This window comes from Schistocerca nitens, chromosome 12 (genome assembly GCF_023898315.1).
Source record: "Schistocerca nitens isolate TAMUIC-IGC-003100 chromosome 12, iqSchNite1.1, whole genome shotgun sequence".
Lineage (NCBI taxonomy): Eukaryota > Metazoa > Arthropoda > Insecta > Orthoptera > Acrididae > Schistocerca > Schistocerca nitens.
In genome coordinates this window covers 19,102,704-19,119,494 of record NC_064625.1, presented here as the reverse complement: position 1 = coordinate 19,119,494, position 16,791 = coordinate 19,102,704, and positions in this window count along the sequence as shown.

The following is a 16,791-nucleotide window of genomic DNA, read 5'->3' as shown; positions in this document are numbered from 1 at the left end:
CAGTCCTGATTGTGGCGCTCACCTGCACGGCGCCAAACACGCATACGACCATCATTGGCACCAAGGCAGAAGCGACTCTCATCGCTGAAGACGACACGTCTCCATTCGTCCCTCCATTCACGCCTGTCGCGACACCACTGGAGGCGGGCTGCACGATGTTGGGGCGTGAGCGGAAGACGGCCTAACGGTGTGCGGGACCGTAGCCCAGCTTCATGGAGACGGTTGCGAATGGTCCTCGCCGATACCCCAGGAGCAACAGTGTCCCTAATTTGCTGGGAAGTGGCGGTGCGGTCCCCTACGGCACTGCGTAGGATCCTACGGTCTTGGCGTGCATCCGTGCGTCGCTGCAGTCCGGTCCCAGGTCGACAGGCACGTGCACCTTCCGCCGACCACTGGCGACAACATCGATGTACTGTGGAGACCTCACGCCCCACGTGTTGAGCAATTCGGCGGTACGTCCACCCGGCCTCCTGCATGCCCACTATACGCCCTCGCTCAAAGTCCGTCAAATGCACATACGGGTCACGTCCACGCTGTCGCGGCATGCTACCAGTGTTAAAGACTGCGATGGAGCTCCGTATGCCACGGCAAACTGGCTGACACTGACGGCGGCGGTGCACAAATGCTGCGCAGCTAGCGCCATTCGACGGCCAACACCGCGGTTCCTGGTGTGTCCGCAGTGCCGTGAGTGTGATCATTGCTTGTACAGCCCTCTCGCAGTGTCCGGAGCAAGTATGGTGGGTCTGACACACCGGTGTCAATGTGTTCTTTTTTCCATTTCCAGGAGTGTATTATCAACGGGACAGGTGAAAATGTGTGCCCCGACCGGGACTCGAACCCGGGATCTCCTGCTTCGATGGCAGACGCTCTATCCATCTCGCGGGAGGCGTGTGCGAGATAGTTCCTGCAGTCGCGCTATCCTCTGTGGCCTCGGTGGCTCAGATGGATAGAGCGTTTGCCATGTAATCAGGAGATCCAGGGGTTCCAGTCCCAGTCGGAGCACACATTTTCACCTGTCCCCGTTGATATGTATCAACGCCCCTCAGCAGCTGAAGGTATTAATATAATTCTAATTTCGTTCTAGACGGCTGCAGGTCATCAATGGTGTCTGTTCTTTCGGACATGTCCATAAAAGTACACTGAGGCGCCAAAAGTAATGTGATTCCTTGTAACATTGTGTCAGATCTGCTTTCTCCCAGGCTAGTACAGTACATCGACGTGGCCTGGACTCAACTATTCTTGCAAGTCCCCTGCAGAAATGTTGACCAAGCTGCCTCTATAGCAGTCTATAATAGCGAAAGCGTTGCCGGTGGAGGATTCTGTCCACGAACTGACCTCTCGGTCATGTCACATAAATGTTCGATGGGATTCATGTAGGGGGATCTGGGTGGCAAAATCTTGCGCTCGTACTGTCCAGAATGTTCTTCAAACCAATCGGGAGAAATTGTAGCCCGGTGACACGCCCCACTGTCATTCACAAAAATTTCACTGTTTGGGAACAAGTAACCGAAGATAACCATTTCCAGCCAATGATCGATTCGGTTTGACCAGAGGACCCAGTCCACTCCATGTAAACACAGCCCACACCATAATAGAGCCACCATTGTTGTAACTGACAATTTGAAAGTTCTTACAACACAACTTTTATTTACGTGGTCTTCATGGAAATGAATGAATAACAACGAAAAGTCACAATCACAAAGCCAGTAAGAATTTCCTACTAGAGCCAACAAAATATAACGTCTAAGTTTCCCACAATAGTCCGAGGTAACACACATACACTTAATTCCAAGTCCTATTCCGATGGCGGAGACGTAGTCTTCTGGGGAGACGTCCTTGAGGTAGGTATTCGGCCTGAACTGATGTCCAGTGTTGGTTCTAGCCTCTAAATAGTATTGGCCAACCAATCAGATGTTGATGTAGTAATACTTCCCGCAGGCCATCTCGAACTCGATCTGCGGGAAGTAGTATGCGGAATGTCTGTTTCCAAAACAGCCGATGTTTACCATTGCTTTCGCCTTGGGAATAGACAACCTCGGTCCTGTGTGGTCTTAGATGTGTAGCCGGCCCGCAGGGGCTACTTTGGCGACGGCGTAACAACCATTATCTTGAGCGGGTCTGTGGCTTCGTGATGTCTATGCCACACTCGAACCCTAACATCTACTGCTACCAACTGAAATCAGGACTCATCTGACCAGGCCACGGTTTTCCAGTCGTCTAGGTTCCAGTCACTATGGTCACAAGCCTGGGAGAGGCGCTGCAGGCGATGTCGTGCTGTTCAATTCTTTTATCTTGGCGGCTCGCGCGTGGCCGCCCAGACCGGGCAGACTGCTGCGTTGCCAGTTGCACACGACGCACGCGTCAAGAGAAGCAGCGCCATAGTATAGCATAGTTCGCAAGCTTACGTTTAGGGGGGAGCGCGCAGTTCATGAAGTAAAGCCACCACGGCCGCGTTAACCCTTTCGCTGCTGCAAAGACGTGCTCCCCGCATTCCGCGTTGTGCGCGATTTCGTCACTGCACTGCTCGCCTGTGCAGGCACATGGTGTTCTCACTGCTTTGACACTCTTTATCATTCGCGCCCAGTGTAAATAAAACTTTTATTACAGTCACGAAAGACGGAATATTTCTCAATATTACATACGACACCTATGTGGTACTTAAATTAAATGAGATATTGTTATACAGTAAATTTTATATGAAATTTAAGTATCTTGTCCACATTTGATTCTCAACATCGTGGCAATTAAAATCGACCATACGGAAAGCATACGCTATGGACTTTTACCTCTGCAAACTCTTCAAAATTTCGTGCAATGGTTTACTACATTTAATTCTGCACAATAAGTGCGTTGAACATCGAAACAAAATTAAGTCATTTATGGGGGGAAGGTATCAGTCAAGAAGATGTGTAAAAATCAAATTTTCTGGCCAAATAGTTTTTGTGATATCGAATAATAAGAGTGTCAAAGCAGTGGGAACACCATGTGTCTGCACAGGCGAGCAGTGCAGTGATGACAAAATCGCGCACAGCGCGGAATGCGAGGAGCACGTGTCTGCAGCAGCGAAAGGGTTGAAGAAGAGACAAAGCACTAGAAATTTCAAAAAAATGCATTCAAACGAATAAAATTCGTGAAGCAAGACACTTCGATATTGTTTTTAAATAAAGAAAATATTTAGCATCGTGCAATTTTTGAGCTCCCAACCTTTCATTTGCTAGCCCAACACCTTAACCGTTACGCTAACACAGCTCATTTATCAATACAACTCCATGAGGACTCTAACACGTCACGCAAAATACTGATAAACACTGTTGGCATGACTATGAATTACTCATGCTTCGTCGAAGTACAATAGGAAATAAACAATTACCACTGTTCTATATTGCGAAAAACGGTTCATGAGATTGATACAAACACATTTACTTGCTATCGCCTGAATTAGGAGGCTTATTGCTTGTTTGGTTTAATTAATTAATAGAATATGAAGCAATTGGTATAAAGAATCCTTTTTCCAAACTTTCTATAAAGGAAAGTCTGCTATCAAGACATTGCTTTTGTTCTATTACTTTATTTATGACTGAACGTTTCTAAAACTGAAGACACTCGTCTGTGCTCTGCACTGCAGTCGTTCTCTGTTCATTGGCTGACTGTGTTTTGTGAAGTCTGATGCGCAGAACGCACCTAAACTCGGCCGCCAACATAAATGACGCGCACTCTAGCAGAAGGCACTCGTGTCTGTGCCCCGCTGCCATAGACCATTAACGACCAATTTCGCCGCAGTGCCCTAAGGGATGTGTTGCTCATACGTCCCACACTGATTTCTGCGGTTACTTCATGCGCAGTTGCTTGTCTGTTAGCACAGACAGCTCTAAGCAAACACCGTCGCTCTCGGTCGTTAAATTAAGGCGTTTTCCGTGGTGAGAGGTAATGCCCGACATTTGATATTCGCGGCACATACTTGACACTGTGGATCTCGGAACACTGACTTCGCTAACGATTTCCAGTGCAGAATGCCCCATTTGTGTAGCTCCAACTACGATTCCATTAATTTACGTCGTGTGGCCATATTCAGGCTGGAAATCTTTTGAGACGAACCACCTGAGTACAAATGGCAGCTCCGCTACTGCACTGCGCTTTCATACATTGTGTCTGCCATACTGGCGCCATCGGCATATGTGCAGAGCGCTATCCTATTCCAAAATCGTACTGGAAATCGATCTCAGTGAATATCAGTAATTCAAGAACAGTCTTAATCGCATTTATTATTGTTATAATGCCGCCAACCGGTTTCAACCCGACGTATGGGTCATCTTCTGGGCGTTTACACCATTGGTCGACTGCTGGTGGTGTCACTCCTGTCTACATAACGGCAGGAAACTATCGAGCAATGGTATAAACGCCCAGAAGATGACCCCTACGTCGGGTTGAAACCGGTTGGCGGTATTATAACAATAATAAATGCGATTAAGACTGTTATTGAATTATTGATTAATCATACTAATCGCTGCTTCTCTCCACAACCATGTTGTCCAAAAATCGATCTCAGTGAGATGGGTCTGTAGTTAAGCGGATTACGCCTACTTCCTTTCTCGAGTGCACCCTGTACAACTTCCGAGTCTTTTGGGGCGGATCTTTCGTACACCTTCTGGGTCCGAGTGTAGGACCAGGCGATGTGAGGCAGCCAAAACACACACAGCCTGTGTCGCCTGAGGTCAGCCGTGTCACGCCGTCCTCGTGTTGCCGCAGTAAACGACGAGACGGCCGCAAACAGGGTAATTGCCGCCGCCAACAAGTGTCGGCTGGAGCTGCGCCACTTGCTGCTCGCTGAGGCAGCAATTGGGGGCGACCGTTTCGCCGCTCCGTGACGCGTCATCCTCAGCAGTTTGCTTGCCGAGTGCCCGACTTACTGGCGGCAGGCCGTACTACCGGCTTCAACGCTCTTCTCCCTTCTTCTACCAACAAACTCCTCTCCATTTTACTCATTCCGCTGTTAGCGTTTGGTTCAAAGACTTTCGAGGGAAACTAAAAAAATTTCTGTTCAAAAAGCAAATGAAACCTATACTCATGGACGGTGTTTATAAATCTACAGGGTGAAAAGTATTTAAACCGACAAACTCTGGGAGGTTGTAGGGGGCATCAAAACAAATATTTTTCCCTAATGTCATTTTTAGGATTATTTAAACCGGTGGAGGCCGTATTACGCTCTTCAGTTGTTAGAGGCCGTATTACGATCTTCGGTTGTTAGAGGGCGTTTTACGCTCTTCAGTTGAAGGAAACTACTGTCCACCAGTGTAGTAGTGCATTGTCTCTGTTTACTAATGGACCGATACACCTGGAGTGACTACTCTGATATGATTGGTGCGTACTGCGTAGCGCACCACAATGGACGAGCTACACAGCGGGTTTACCAACAGCAATATCCTAATCGCCGTATCCCGCATCAAACGACCTTTGCTGCTGTGTACCAACGTCTGCATGACACTGGGTCGTTTAGCAAATTACCTGGACAGGGTCGCCGTCGCACGGTAAGAACGCTGCAATTTGAGGAAGCTGTCTTGCAGCATGTGGAGCGGGATCCTTCAATCAGAACTCGTGCAATTGCACGTAACATGGGAACGAATCAGACGAATGTAAGAACAGTCCTTCGAGAGCAGTTGTTACATCCATTTCACTTACAGCGAGTCCACAATCTGGAACCAGTTGATTACCCACCCAGAGCACAGGTTTCGCAGTAGTACCTAAAAAAGTGTGAAATGCATCCTACATTTCCATCCTCTGTGTTGTTTACGGGAAGCAACGTTCGGGCGTGATGGAGTCTTCAACATGCACAATTCACATGTTTGGAGTGAGGATAACCCACATGCCACAGTTACTAGCGCTCATCAAGTGCGGCTCTTCGTTAACGTGTTGTTGGGGACTGTTTAATTGGGCCGTATCTGCTACCTAGGCCATTAAATGGCAGCCACTATTACAATTTTCTCGCCAGAGCATTGCCAGAATTGCTGGAAGACGTCCCGCTCCCTACAAGATAACGCATGTGGTTCCAACATGACGGGGCGCCGGCGCATTTTAGTCTTCGTGTGCGTCGATTCCTGGACCGACGGTTGAAACCTGCTCGATTTACGCAACTCCTGTTGTTCAGAGGAGGATGTGGTTGCCTGAATAGTAGCAGCAACAGGAACAATTCAGGATACTCCTGGGGTTTCTGCCCGTGTCAGACAGAACATGATTTGACGGTGTAACCTTTGGCCGGCCAGTGCGGCCGAGTGATTTTCGGCGCTTCAGTCTGGAACCGCGCGACGGCTACGGTCGCAGGTTCGAATCCTGCCTCGGGCATGGACGTGAGTGATGTCCTTACATTGCATAGGTTTAAGTAGTTCTAAGTTCTAGGGGACTGATGACCTCAGATGTTAAGTCCATAGTGCTCAGAGCCTTTTGAACCATTTGGTGTAACCTTTGTTTACGTGTCAATACAGGCATTTTTGAAAATCTACTGTAATTGAAATTGGGTTGCGTAGATGTGTTATCTCCTGGTCATAAAAAAATGGAAAGGTGCTTGTTGGTTTAATTAAGTTGCCGCAAGAGAATTCTTCCTGTACCGGTTTAAATACTCCTCGTAGGAAAAAATGACATTAGGGAAAAATATTTGTTTTGATGTCCCCTACAACCCCCAGAGTTTGTCGGTTTAAATACGGGCTGGCTCTGAGCACTATGGGACTTAACATCTGAGCTCATCAGTCCCCTAGAACTTAGAACTACTTAAACCTAACTACCCTAAGGACATCACACACATCCATGCCCGAGGCAGGATTCGAACATGCGACCGTAGCGGTCGCTCGGTTCCAGACTGAAGCGCCTAGAACCGCTCGACCACATAGGCCGGCGGTTTAAATACTTTTCACCCTGTACATACAGGGTGTTTCATAGTTCACATTACACACTTCTAGAGGCTGTAAAGGGGAATTAGTAGATAAAGTTTTACACGGAAATCCCTGTCCGGAAACGTCATCCAAAGACGCTACAGAACGTCATAGTTACAGGCGCCTGCGCCTATGGATGTACGTGTACAGGCTGTTACAAAAAGGTACGGCCAAACTTTCAGGGAACATTCCTCACACACAAATAAAGAAAAGATGTTATGTGGACATGTGTCCGGAAACGCTTAATTTCCATGTTAGAGCTCATTTTAGTTTCGTCAGTATGTACTGTACTTTGTCGATTCACATTGCCCAATTGAATTTAATTGGCCCAATTGAAGGAAGGTAATGTTGACTTCGGTGCTTGTGTTGACATGCGACTCATTGCTCTACAGTACTAGCATCAAGCACATTAGTACTTAGCATCAATAGGTTAGTGTTCATCACGAACGTCGTTTTACAGTCAGTGCAATGTTTACAAATGCAGAGTTGGCAGATGCCCATTTGATGTATGGATTAGCACGCAGCAATAGCCGTGGCGCGCTACGTTTGTATCGGGACAGATTTCCAGAACGAAGGTGTCCCGACAGGAAGACGTTCGAAGCAATTGATCGGCGTCTTAGGGAGCACGGAACATTCCAGCCTATGACTCGCGACTGGGGAAGACCTAGAACGACGAGGACACCTGCAATGGACGAGGCAATTCTTCGTGCACTTGACGATAACCCTGATGTCAGCGTCAGAGAAGTTGCTGCTGTACAAGGTAACGTTGACCACTTCACTGTATGGAGAGTGCTACGGGAGAACCAGATGTTTCCGTACCATGTACAGCGTGTGCAGGCACTACATTATACTTCTGCGAATGGTTCATCCAACAATGTGTCAATCCTCATTTCAGTGCGAATGTTCTCTTTACGGATGAGGCTTCATTCCAACGTTATCAAATTGTAAATTTTCACAATCAACATGTGTGGGCTGACGAGAATCCGCACGCAATTGTGCAATCACGTCATCAACACAGATTTTCTGTGAACGTTTGGGCAGGCATTGTTGGTGATGTCTTGATTGGGCCCCATGTTCTTCCACCTACGCTCAATGGAGCACGTTATCATGATTTCATACGGGATACTCTACGTGTGCTGCTAGAACATGTGCCTTTACGACACAACATGTGGTTCATGCACGATGGAGCTCCTGCAAATTTCAGTCGAAGTGTTCGTACGCTTCTCAACAACAGATTCGGTGACCGATGGATTGGTAGAGGCGGACCAATTCCATGGCCTCCACGCTCTCCTGACCTCAAGACTTTCATTTATGGGGGCATTTGAAAGCTCTTGTCTACGCAACCCCGGTACCAAATGTAGAGACTCTTCGTGCTCGTATTGTGGACGGCTGTGATACAAAACGCCATTCTCCAGGGCTGCATCAGCGCATCAGGGATTCCATGCGACGGAGGGTGGATGCATGTATCCTCGCTAACGGAGGACATTTTGATCATTTCCTGTAACAAAGTGTTTGAAGTCACGCTGGTAGATTCTGTTGCTGTGTGTTTCCATTCCATGATTAATGTGATTTGAAGAGAAGTAATAAAATGAGCCCTAACATGGAAAGTAAGCGTTTCCGGACAAATGTCCACATAACATATTTTCTTTCGTTGTGTGTGAGGAATATTTCCTGAAAGTTGGGCCGTACCTTTTTGTAACACCCTGTGTAAAGGGTGATTCCGAGACAATATTACAAACTCTCTAGGCTGTTGGAGAGGGATATACACTCCTGGAAATTGAAATAATAACACCGTGAATTCATTGTCCCAGGAAGGGGAAACTTTACTGACACATTCCTGGGGTCAGATACATCACATGATCACACTGACAGAACCACAGGCACATAGACACAGGCAACAGAGCATGCACAATGTCGGCACTAGTACAGTGTATATCCACCTTTCGCAGCAATGCAGGCTGCTATTCTCCCATGGAGACGATCGTAGAGATGCTGGATGTAGTCCTGTGGAACGGCTTGCCATGCCATTTCCACCTGGCGCCTCAGTTGGACCAGCGTTCGTGCTGGACGTGCAGACCGCGTGAGACGACGCTTCATCCAGTCCCAAACATGCTCAATGGGGGACAGATCCGGAGATCTTGCTGGCCAGGGTAGTTGACTTACACCTTCTAGAGCACGTTGGGTGGCACGGGATACATGCGGACGTGCATTGTCCTGTTGGAACAGCAAGTTCCCTTGCCGGTCTAGGAATGGTAGAACGATGGGTTCGATGACGGTTTGGATGTACCGTGCACTATTCAGTGTCCCCTCGACGATCACCAGTGGTGTACGGCCAGTGTAGGAGATCGCTCCCCACACCATGATGCCGGGTGTTGGCACTGTGTGCCTCGGTCGTATGCAGTCCTGATTGTGGCGCTCACCTGCACGGCGCCAAACACGCATACGACCATCATTGGCACCAAGGCAGAAGCGACTCTCATCGCTGAAGACGACACGTCTCCATTCATCCCTCCATTCACGCCTGTCGCGACACCACTGGAGGCGGGCTGCACGATGTTGGGGCGTGAGCGGAAGACGGCCTAACGGTGTGCGGGACCGTAGCCCAGCTTCATGGAGACGGTTGCGAATGGTCCTAGCCGATACCCCAGGAGCAACAGTGTCCCTAATTTGCTGGGAAGTGGCGGTGCGGTCCCCTACGGCACTGCGTAGGATCCTACGGTCTTGGCGTGCATCCGTGCGTCGCTGCAGTCCGGTCCCAGGTCGACGGGCACGTGCACCTTCCGCCGACCACTGGCGACAACATCGATGTACTGTGGAGACCTCACGCCCCACGTGTTGAGCAATTCGGCGGTACGTCCACCCGGCCTCCTGCATGCCCACTATACGCCCTCGCTCAAAGTCCGTCAAATGCACATACGGGTCACGTCCACGCTGTCGCGGCATGCTACCAGTGTTAAAGACTGCGATGGAGCTCCGTATGCCACGGCAAACTGGCTGACACTGACGGCGGCGGTGCACAAATGCTGCGCAGCTAGCGCCATTCGACGGCCAACACCGCGGTTCCTGGTGTGTCCGCAGTGCCGTGAGTGTGATCATTGCTTGTACAGCCCTCTCGCAGTGTCCGGAGCAAGTATGGTGGGTCTGACACACCGGTGTCAATGTGTTCTTTTTTCCATTTCCAGGAGTGTATATATCAACGGGACAGGTGAAAATGTGTGCCCCGACCGGGACTCGAACCCGGGATCTCCTGCTTCGATGGCAGACGCTCTATCCATCTCGCGGGAGGCGTGTGCGAGATAGTTCCTGCAGTCGCGCTATCCTCTGTGGCCTCGGTGGCTCAGATGGATAGAGCGTTTGCCATGTAATCAGGAGATCCAGGGGTTCCAGTCCCAGTCGGAGCACACATTTTCACCTGTCCCCGTTGATATGTATCAACGCCCCTCAGCAGCTGAAGGTATTAATATAATTCTAATTTCGTTCTAGACGGCTGCAGGTCATCAATGGTGTCTGTTCTTTCGGACATGTCCATAAAAGTACACTGAGGCGCCAAAAGTAATGTGATTCCTTGTAACATTGTGTCAGATCTGCTTTCTCCCAGGCTAGTACAGTACATCGACGTGGCCTGGACTCAACTATTCTTGCAAGTCCCCTGCAGAAATGTTGACCAAGCTGCCTCTATAGCAGTCTATAATAGCGAAAGCGTTGCCGGTGGAGGATTCTGTCCACGAACTGACCTCTCGGTCATGTCACATAAATGTTCGATGGGATTCATGTAGGGGGATCTGGGTGGCAAAATCTTGCGCTCGTACTGTCCAGAATGTTCTTCAAACCAATCGGGAGAAATTGTAGCCCGGTGACACGCCCCACTGTCATTCACAAAAATTTCACTGTTTGGGAACAAGTAACCGAAGATAACCATTTCCAGCCAATGATCGATTCGGTTTGACCAGAGGACCCAGTCCACTCCATGTAAACACAGCCCACACCATAATAGAGCCACCATTGTTGTAACTGACAATTTGAAAGTTCTTACAACACAACTTTTATTTACGTGGTCTTCATGGAAATGAATGAATAACAACGAAAAGTCACAATCACAAAGCCAGTAAGAATTTCCTACTAGAGCCAACAAAATATAACGTCTAAGTTTCCCACAATAGTCCGAGGTAACACACATACACTTAATTCCAAGTCCTATTCCGATGGCGGAGACGTAGTCTTCTGGGGAGACGTCCTTGAGGTAGGTATTCGGCCTGAACTGATGTCCAGTGTTGGTTCTAGCCTCTAAATAGTATTGGCCAACCAATCAGATGTTGATGTAGTAATACTTCCCGCAGGCCATCTCGAACTCGATCTGCGGGAAGTAGTATGCGGAATGTCTGTTTCCAAAACAGCCGATGTTTACCATTGCTTTCGCCTTGGGAATAGACAACCTCGGTCCTGTGTGGTCTTAGATGTGTAGCCGGCCCGCAGGGGCTACTTTGGCGACGGCGTAACAACCATTATCTTGAGCGGGTCTGTGGCTTCGTGATGTCTATGCCACACTCGAACCCTAACATCTACTGCTACCAACTGAAATCAGGACTCATCTGACCAGGCCACGGTTTTCCAGTCGTCTAGGTTCCAGTCACTATGGTCACAAGCCTGGGAGAGGCGCTGCAGGCGATGTCGTGCTGTTCAATTCTTTTATCTTGGCGGCTCGCGCGTGGCCGCCCAGACCGGGCAGACTGCTGCGTTGCCAGTTGCACACGACGCACGCGTCAAGAGAAGCAGCGCCATAGTATAGCATAGTTCGCAAGCTTACGTTTAGGGGGGAGCGCGCAGTTCATGAAGTAAAGCCACCACGGCCGCGTTAACCCTTTCGCTGCTGCAAAGACGTGCTCCCCGCATTCCGCGTTGTGCGCGATTTCGTCACTGCACTGCTCGCCTGTGCAGGCACATGGTGTTCTCACTGCTTTGACACTCTTTATCATTCGCGCCCAGTGTAAATAAAACTTTTATTACAGTCACGAAAGACGGAATATTTCTCAATATTACATACGACACCTATGTGGTACTTAAATTAAATGAGATATTGTTATACAGTAAATTTTATATGAAATTTAAGTATCTTGTCCACATTTGATTCTCAACATCGTGGCAATTAAAATCGACCATACGGAAAGCATACGCTATGGACTTTTACCTCTGCAAACTCTTCAAAATTTCGTGCAATGGTTTACTACATTTAATTCTGCACAATAAGTGCGTTGAACATCGAAACAAAATTAAGTCATTTATGGGGGGAAGGTATCAGTCAAGAAGATGTGTAAAAATCAAATTTTCTGGCCAAATAGTTTTTGTGATATCGAATAATAAGAGTGTCAAAGCAGTGGGAACACCATGTGTCTGCACAGGCGAGCAGTGCAGTGATGACAAAATCGCGCACAGCGCGGAATGCGAGGAGCACGTGTCTGCAGCAGCGAAAGGGTTGAAGAAGAGACAAAGCACTAGAAATTTCAAAAAAATGCATTCAAACGAATAAAATTCGTGAAGCAAGACACTTCGATATTGTTTTTAAATAAAGAAAATATTTAGCATCGTGCAATTTTTGAGCTCCCAACCTTTCATTTGCTAGCCCAACACCTTAACCGTTACGCTAACACAGCTCATTTATCAATACAACTCCATGAGGACTCTAACACGTCACGCAAAATACTGATAAACACTGTTGGCATGACTATGAATTACTCATGCTTCGTCGAAGTACAATAGGAAATAAACAATTACCACTGTTCTATATTGCGAAAAACGGTTCATGAGATTGATACAAACACATTTACTTGCTATCGCCTGAATTAGGAGGCTTATTGCTTGTTTGGTTTAATTAATTAATAGAATATGAAGCAATTGGTATAAAGAATCCTTTTTCCAAACTTTCTATAAAGGAAAGTCTGCTATCAAGACATTGCTTTTGTTCTATTACTTTATTTATGACTGAACGTTTCTAAAACTGAAGACACTCGTCTGTGCTCTGCACTGCAGTCGTTCTCTGTTCATTGGCTGACTGTGTTTTGTGAAGTCTGATGCGCAGAACGCACCTAAACTCGGCCGCCAACATAAATGACGCGCACTCTAGCAGAAGGCACTCGTGTCTGTGCCCCGCTGCCATAGACCATTAACGACCAATTTCGCCGCAGTGCCCTAAGGGATGTGTTGCTCATACGTCCCACACTGATTTCTGCGGTTACTTCATGCGCAGTTGCTTGTCTGTTAGCACAGACAGCTCTAAGCAAACACCGTCGCTCTCGGTCGTTAAATTAAGGCGTTTTCCGTGGTGAGAGGTAATGCCCGACATTTGATATTCGCGGCACATACTTGACACTGTGGATCTCGGAACACTGACTTCGCTAACGATTTCCAGTGCAGAATGCCCCATTTGTGTAGCTCCAACTACGATTCCATTAATTTACGTCGTGTGGCCATATTCAGGCTGGAAATCTTTTGAGACGAACCACCTGAGTACAAATGGCAGCTCCGCTACTGCACTGCGCTTTCATACATTGTGTCTGCCATACTGGCGCCATCGGCATATGTGCAGAGCGCTATCCTATTCCAAAATCGTACTGGAAATCGATCTCAGTGAATATCAGTAATTCAAGAACAGTCTTAATCGCATTTATTATTGTTATAATGCCGCCAACCGGTTTCAACCCGACGTATGGGTCATCTTCTGGGCGTTTACACCATTGGTCGACTGCTGGTGGTGTCACTCCTGTCTACATAACGGCAGGAAACTATCGAGCAATGGTATAAACGCCCAGAAGATGACCCCTACGTCGGGTTGAAACCGGTTGGCGGTATTATAACAATAATAAATGCGATTAAGACTGTTATTGAATTATTGATTAATCATACTAATCGCTGCTTCTCTCCACAACCATGTTGTCCAAAAATCGATCTCAGTGAGATGGGTCTGTAGTTAAGCGGATTACGCCTACTTCCTTTCTCGAGTGCACCCTGTACAACTTCCGAGTCTTTTGGGGCGGATCTTTCGTACACCTTCTGGGTCCGAGTGTAGGACCAGGCGATGTGAGGCAGCCAAAACACACACAGCCTGTGTCGCCTGAGGTCAGCCGTGTCACGCCGTCCTCGTGTTGCCGCAGTAAACGACGAGACGGCCGCAAACAGGGTAATTGCCGCCGCCAACAAGTGTCGGCTGGAGCTGCGCCACTTGCTGCTCGCTGAGGCAGCAATTGGGGGCGACCGTTTCGCCGCTCCGTGACGCGTCATCCTCAGCAGTTTGCTTGCCGAGTGCCCGACTTACTGGCGGCAGGCCGTACTACCGGCTTCAACGCTCTTCTCCCTTCTTCTACCAACAAACTCCTCTCCATTTTACTCATTCCGCTGTTAGCGTTTGGTTCAAAGACTTTCGAGGGAAACTAAAAAAATTTCTGTTCAAAAAGCAAATGAAACCTATACTCATGGACGGTGTTTATAAATCTACAGGGTGAAAAGTATTTAAACCGACAAACTCTGGGAGGTTGTAGGGGGCATCAAAACAAATATTTTTCCCTAATGTCATTTTTAGGATTATTTAAACCGGTGGAGGCCGTATTACGCTCTTCAGTTGTTAGAGGCCGTATTACGATCTTCGGTTGTTAGAGGGCGTTTTACGCTCTTCAGTTGAAGGAAACTACTGTCCACCAGTGTAGTAGTGCATTGTCTCTGTTTACTAATGGACCGATACACCTGGAGTGACTACTCTGATATGATTGGTGCGTACTGCGTAGCGCACCACAATGGACGAGCTACACAGCGGGTTTACCAACAGCAATATCCTAATCGCCGTATCCCGCATCAAACGACCTTTGCTGCTGTGTACCAACGTCTGCATGACACTGGGTCGTTTAGCAAATTACCTGGACAGGGTCGCCGTCGCACGGTAAGAACGCTGCAATTTGAGGAAGCTGTCTTGCAGCATGTGGAGCGGGATCCTTCAATCAGAACTCGTGCAATTGCACGTAACATGGGAACGAATCAGACGAATGTAAGAACAGTCCTTCGAGAGCAGTTGTTACATCCATTTCACTTACAGCGAGTCCACAATCTGGAACCAGTTGATTACCCACCCAGAGCACAGGTTTCGCAGTAGTACCTAAAAAAGTGTGAAATGCATCCTACATTTCCATCCTCTGTGTTGTTTACGGGAAGCAACGTTCGGGCGTGATGGAGTCTTCAACATGCACAATTCACATGTTTGGAGTGAGGATAACCCACATGCCACAGTTACTAGCGCTCATCAAGTGCGGCTCTTCGTTAACGTGTTGTTGGGGACTGTTTAATTGGGCCGTATCTGCTACCTAGGCCATTAAATGGCAGCCACTATTACAATTTTCTCGCCAGAGCATTGCCAGAATTGCTGGAAGACGTCCCGCTCCCTACAAGATAACGCATGTGGTTCCAACATGACGGGGCGCCGGCGCATTTTAGTCTTCGTGTGCGTCGATTCCTGGACCGACGGTTGAAACCTGCTCGATTTACGCAACTCCTGTTGTTCAGAGGAGGATGTGGTTGCCTGAATAGTAGCAGCAACAGGAACAATTCAGGATACTCCTGGGGTTTCTGCCCGTGTCAGACAGAACATGATTTGACGGTGTAACCTTTGGCCGGCCAGTGCGGCCGAGTGATTTTCGGCGCTTCAGTCTGGAACCGCGCGACGGCTACGGTCGCAGGTTCGAATCCTGCCTCGGGCATGGACGTGAGTGATGTCCTTACATTGCATAGGTTTAAGTAGTTCTAAGTTCTAGGGGACTGATGACCTCAGATGTTAAGTCCATAGTGCTCAGAGCCTTTTGAACCATTTGGTGTAACCTTTGTTTACGTGTCAATACAGGCATTTTTGAAAATCTACTGTAATTGAAATTGGGTTGCGTAGATGTGTTATCTCCTGGTCATAAAAAAATGGAAAGGTGCTTGTTGGTTTAATTAAGTTGCCGCAAGAGAATTCTTCCTGTACCGGTTTAAATACTCCTCGTAGGAAAAAATGACATTAGGGAAAAATATTTGTTTTGATGTCCCCTACAACCCCCAGAGTTTGTCGGTTTAAATACGGGCTGGCTCTGAGCACTATGGGACTTAACATCTGAGCTCATCAGTCCCCTAGAACTTAGAACTACTTAAACCTAACTACCCTAAGGACATCACACACATCCATGCCCGAGGCAGGATTCGAACATGCGACCGTAGCAAAATGTTCAAATGCCTCTGAGCACTGTCCGACTTAACTTCTGAGGTCATCAGTCCCCTAAAACTTAGAACTAATTAAACCTAACTAACCTAAGGACATCACACACATCCATGCCCGAGGCAGGATTCGAACATGCGACCGTAGCGGTCGCTCGGCGGCAGGCCGTACTACCGGCTTCAACGCTCTTCTCCCTTCTTCTACCAACAAACTCCTCTCCATTTTACTCATTCCGCTGTTAGCGTTTGCTTCAAAGACTTTCGAGGGAAACTAAAAAAATTTCTGTTCAAAAAGCAAATGAAACCTATACTCATGGACTGTGTTTATAAATCTACAGGGTGAAAAGTATTTAAACCGACAAACTCTGGGAGGTTGTAGGGGGCATCAAAACAAATACACTCCTGGAAATGGAAAAAAGAACACATTGACACCGGTGTGTCAGACCCACCATACTTGCTCCGGACACTGCGAGAGGGCTGTACAAGCAATGATCACACGCACGTCACAGCGGACACACCAGGAACCGCGGTGTTGGCCGTCGAATGGCGCTAGCTGCGCAGCATTTGTGCACCGCCGCCGTCAGTGTCAGCCAGTTTGCCGTGGCATACGGAGCTCCATCGCAGTCTTTAACACTGGTAGCATGCC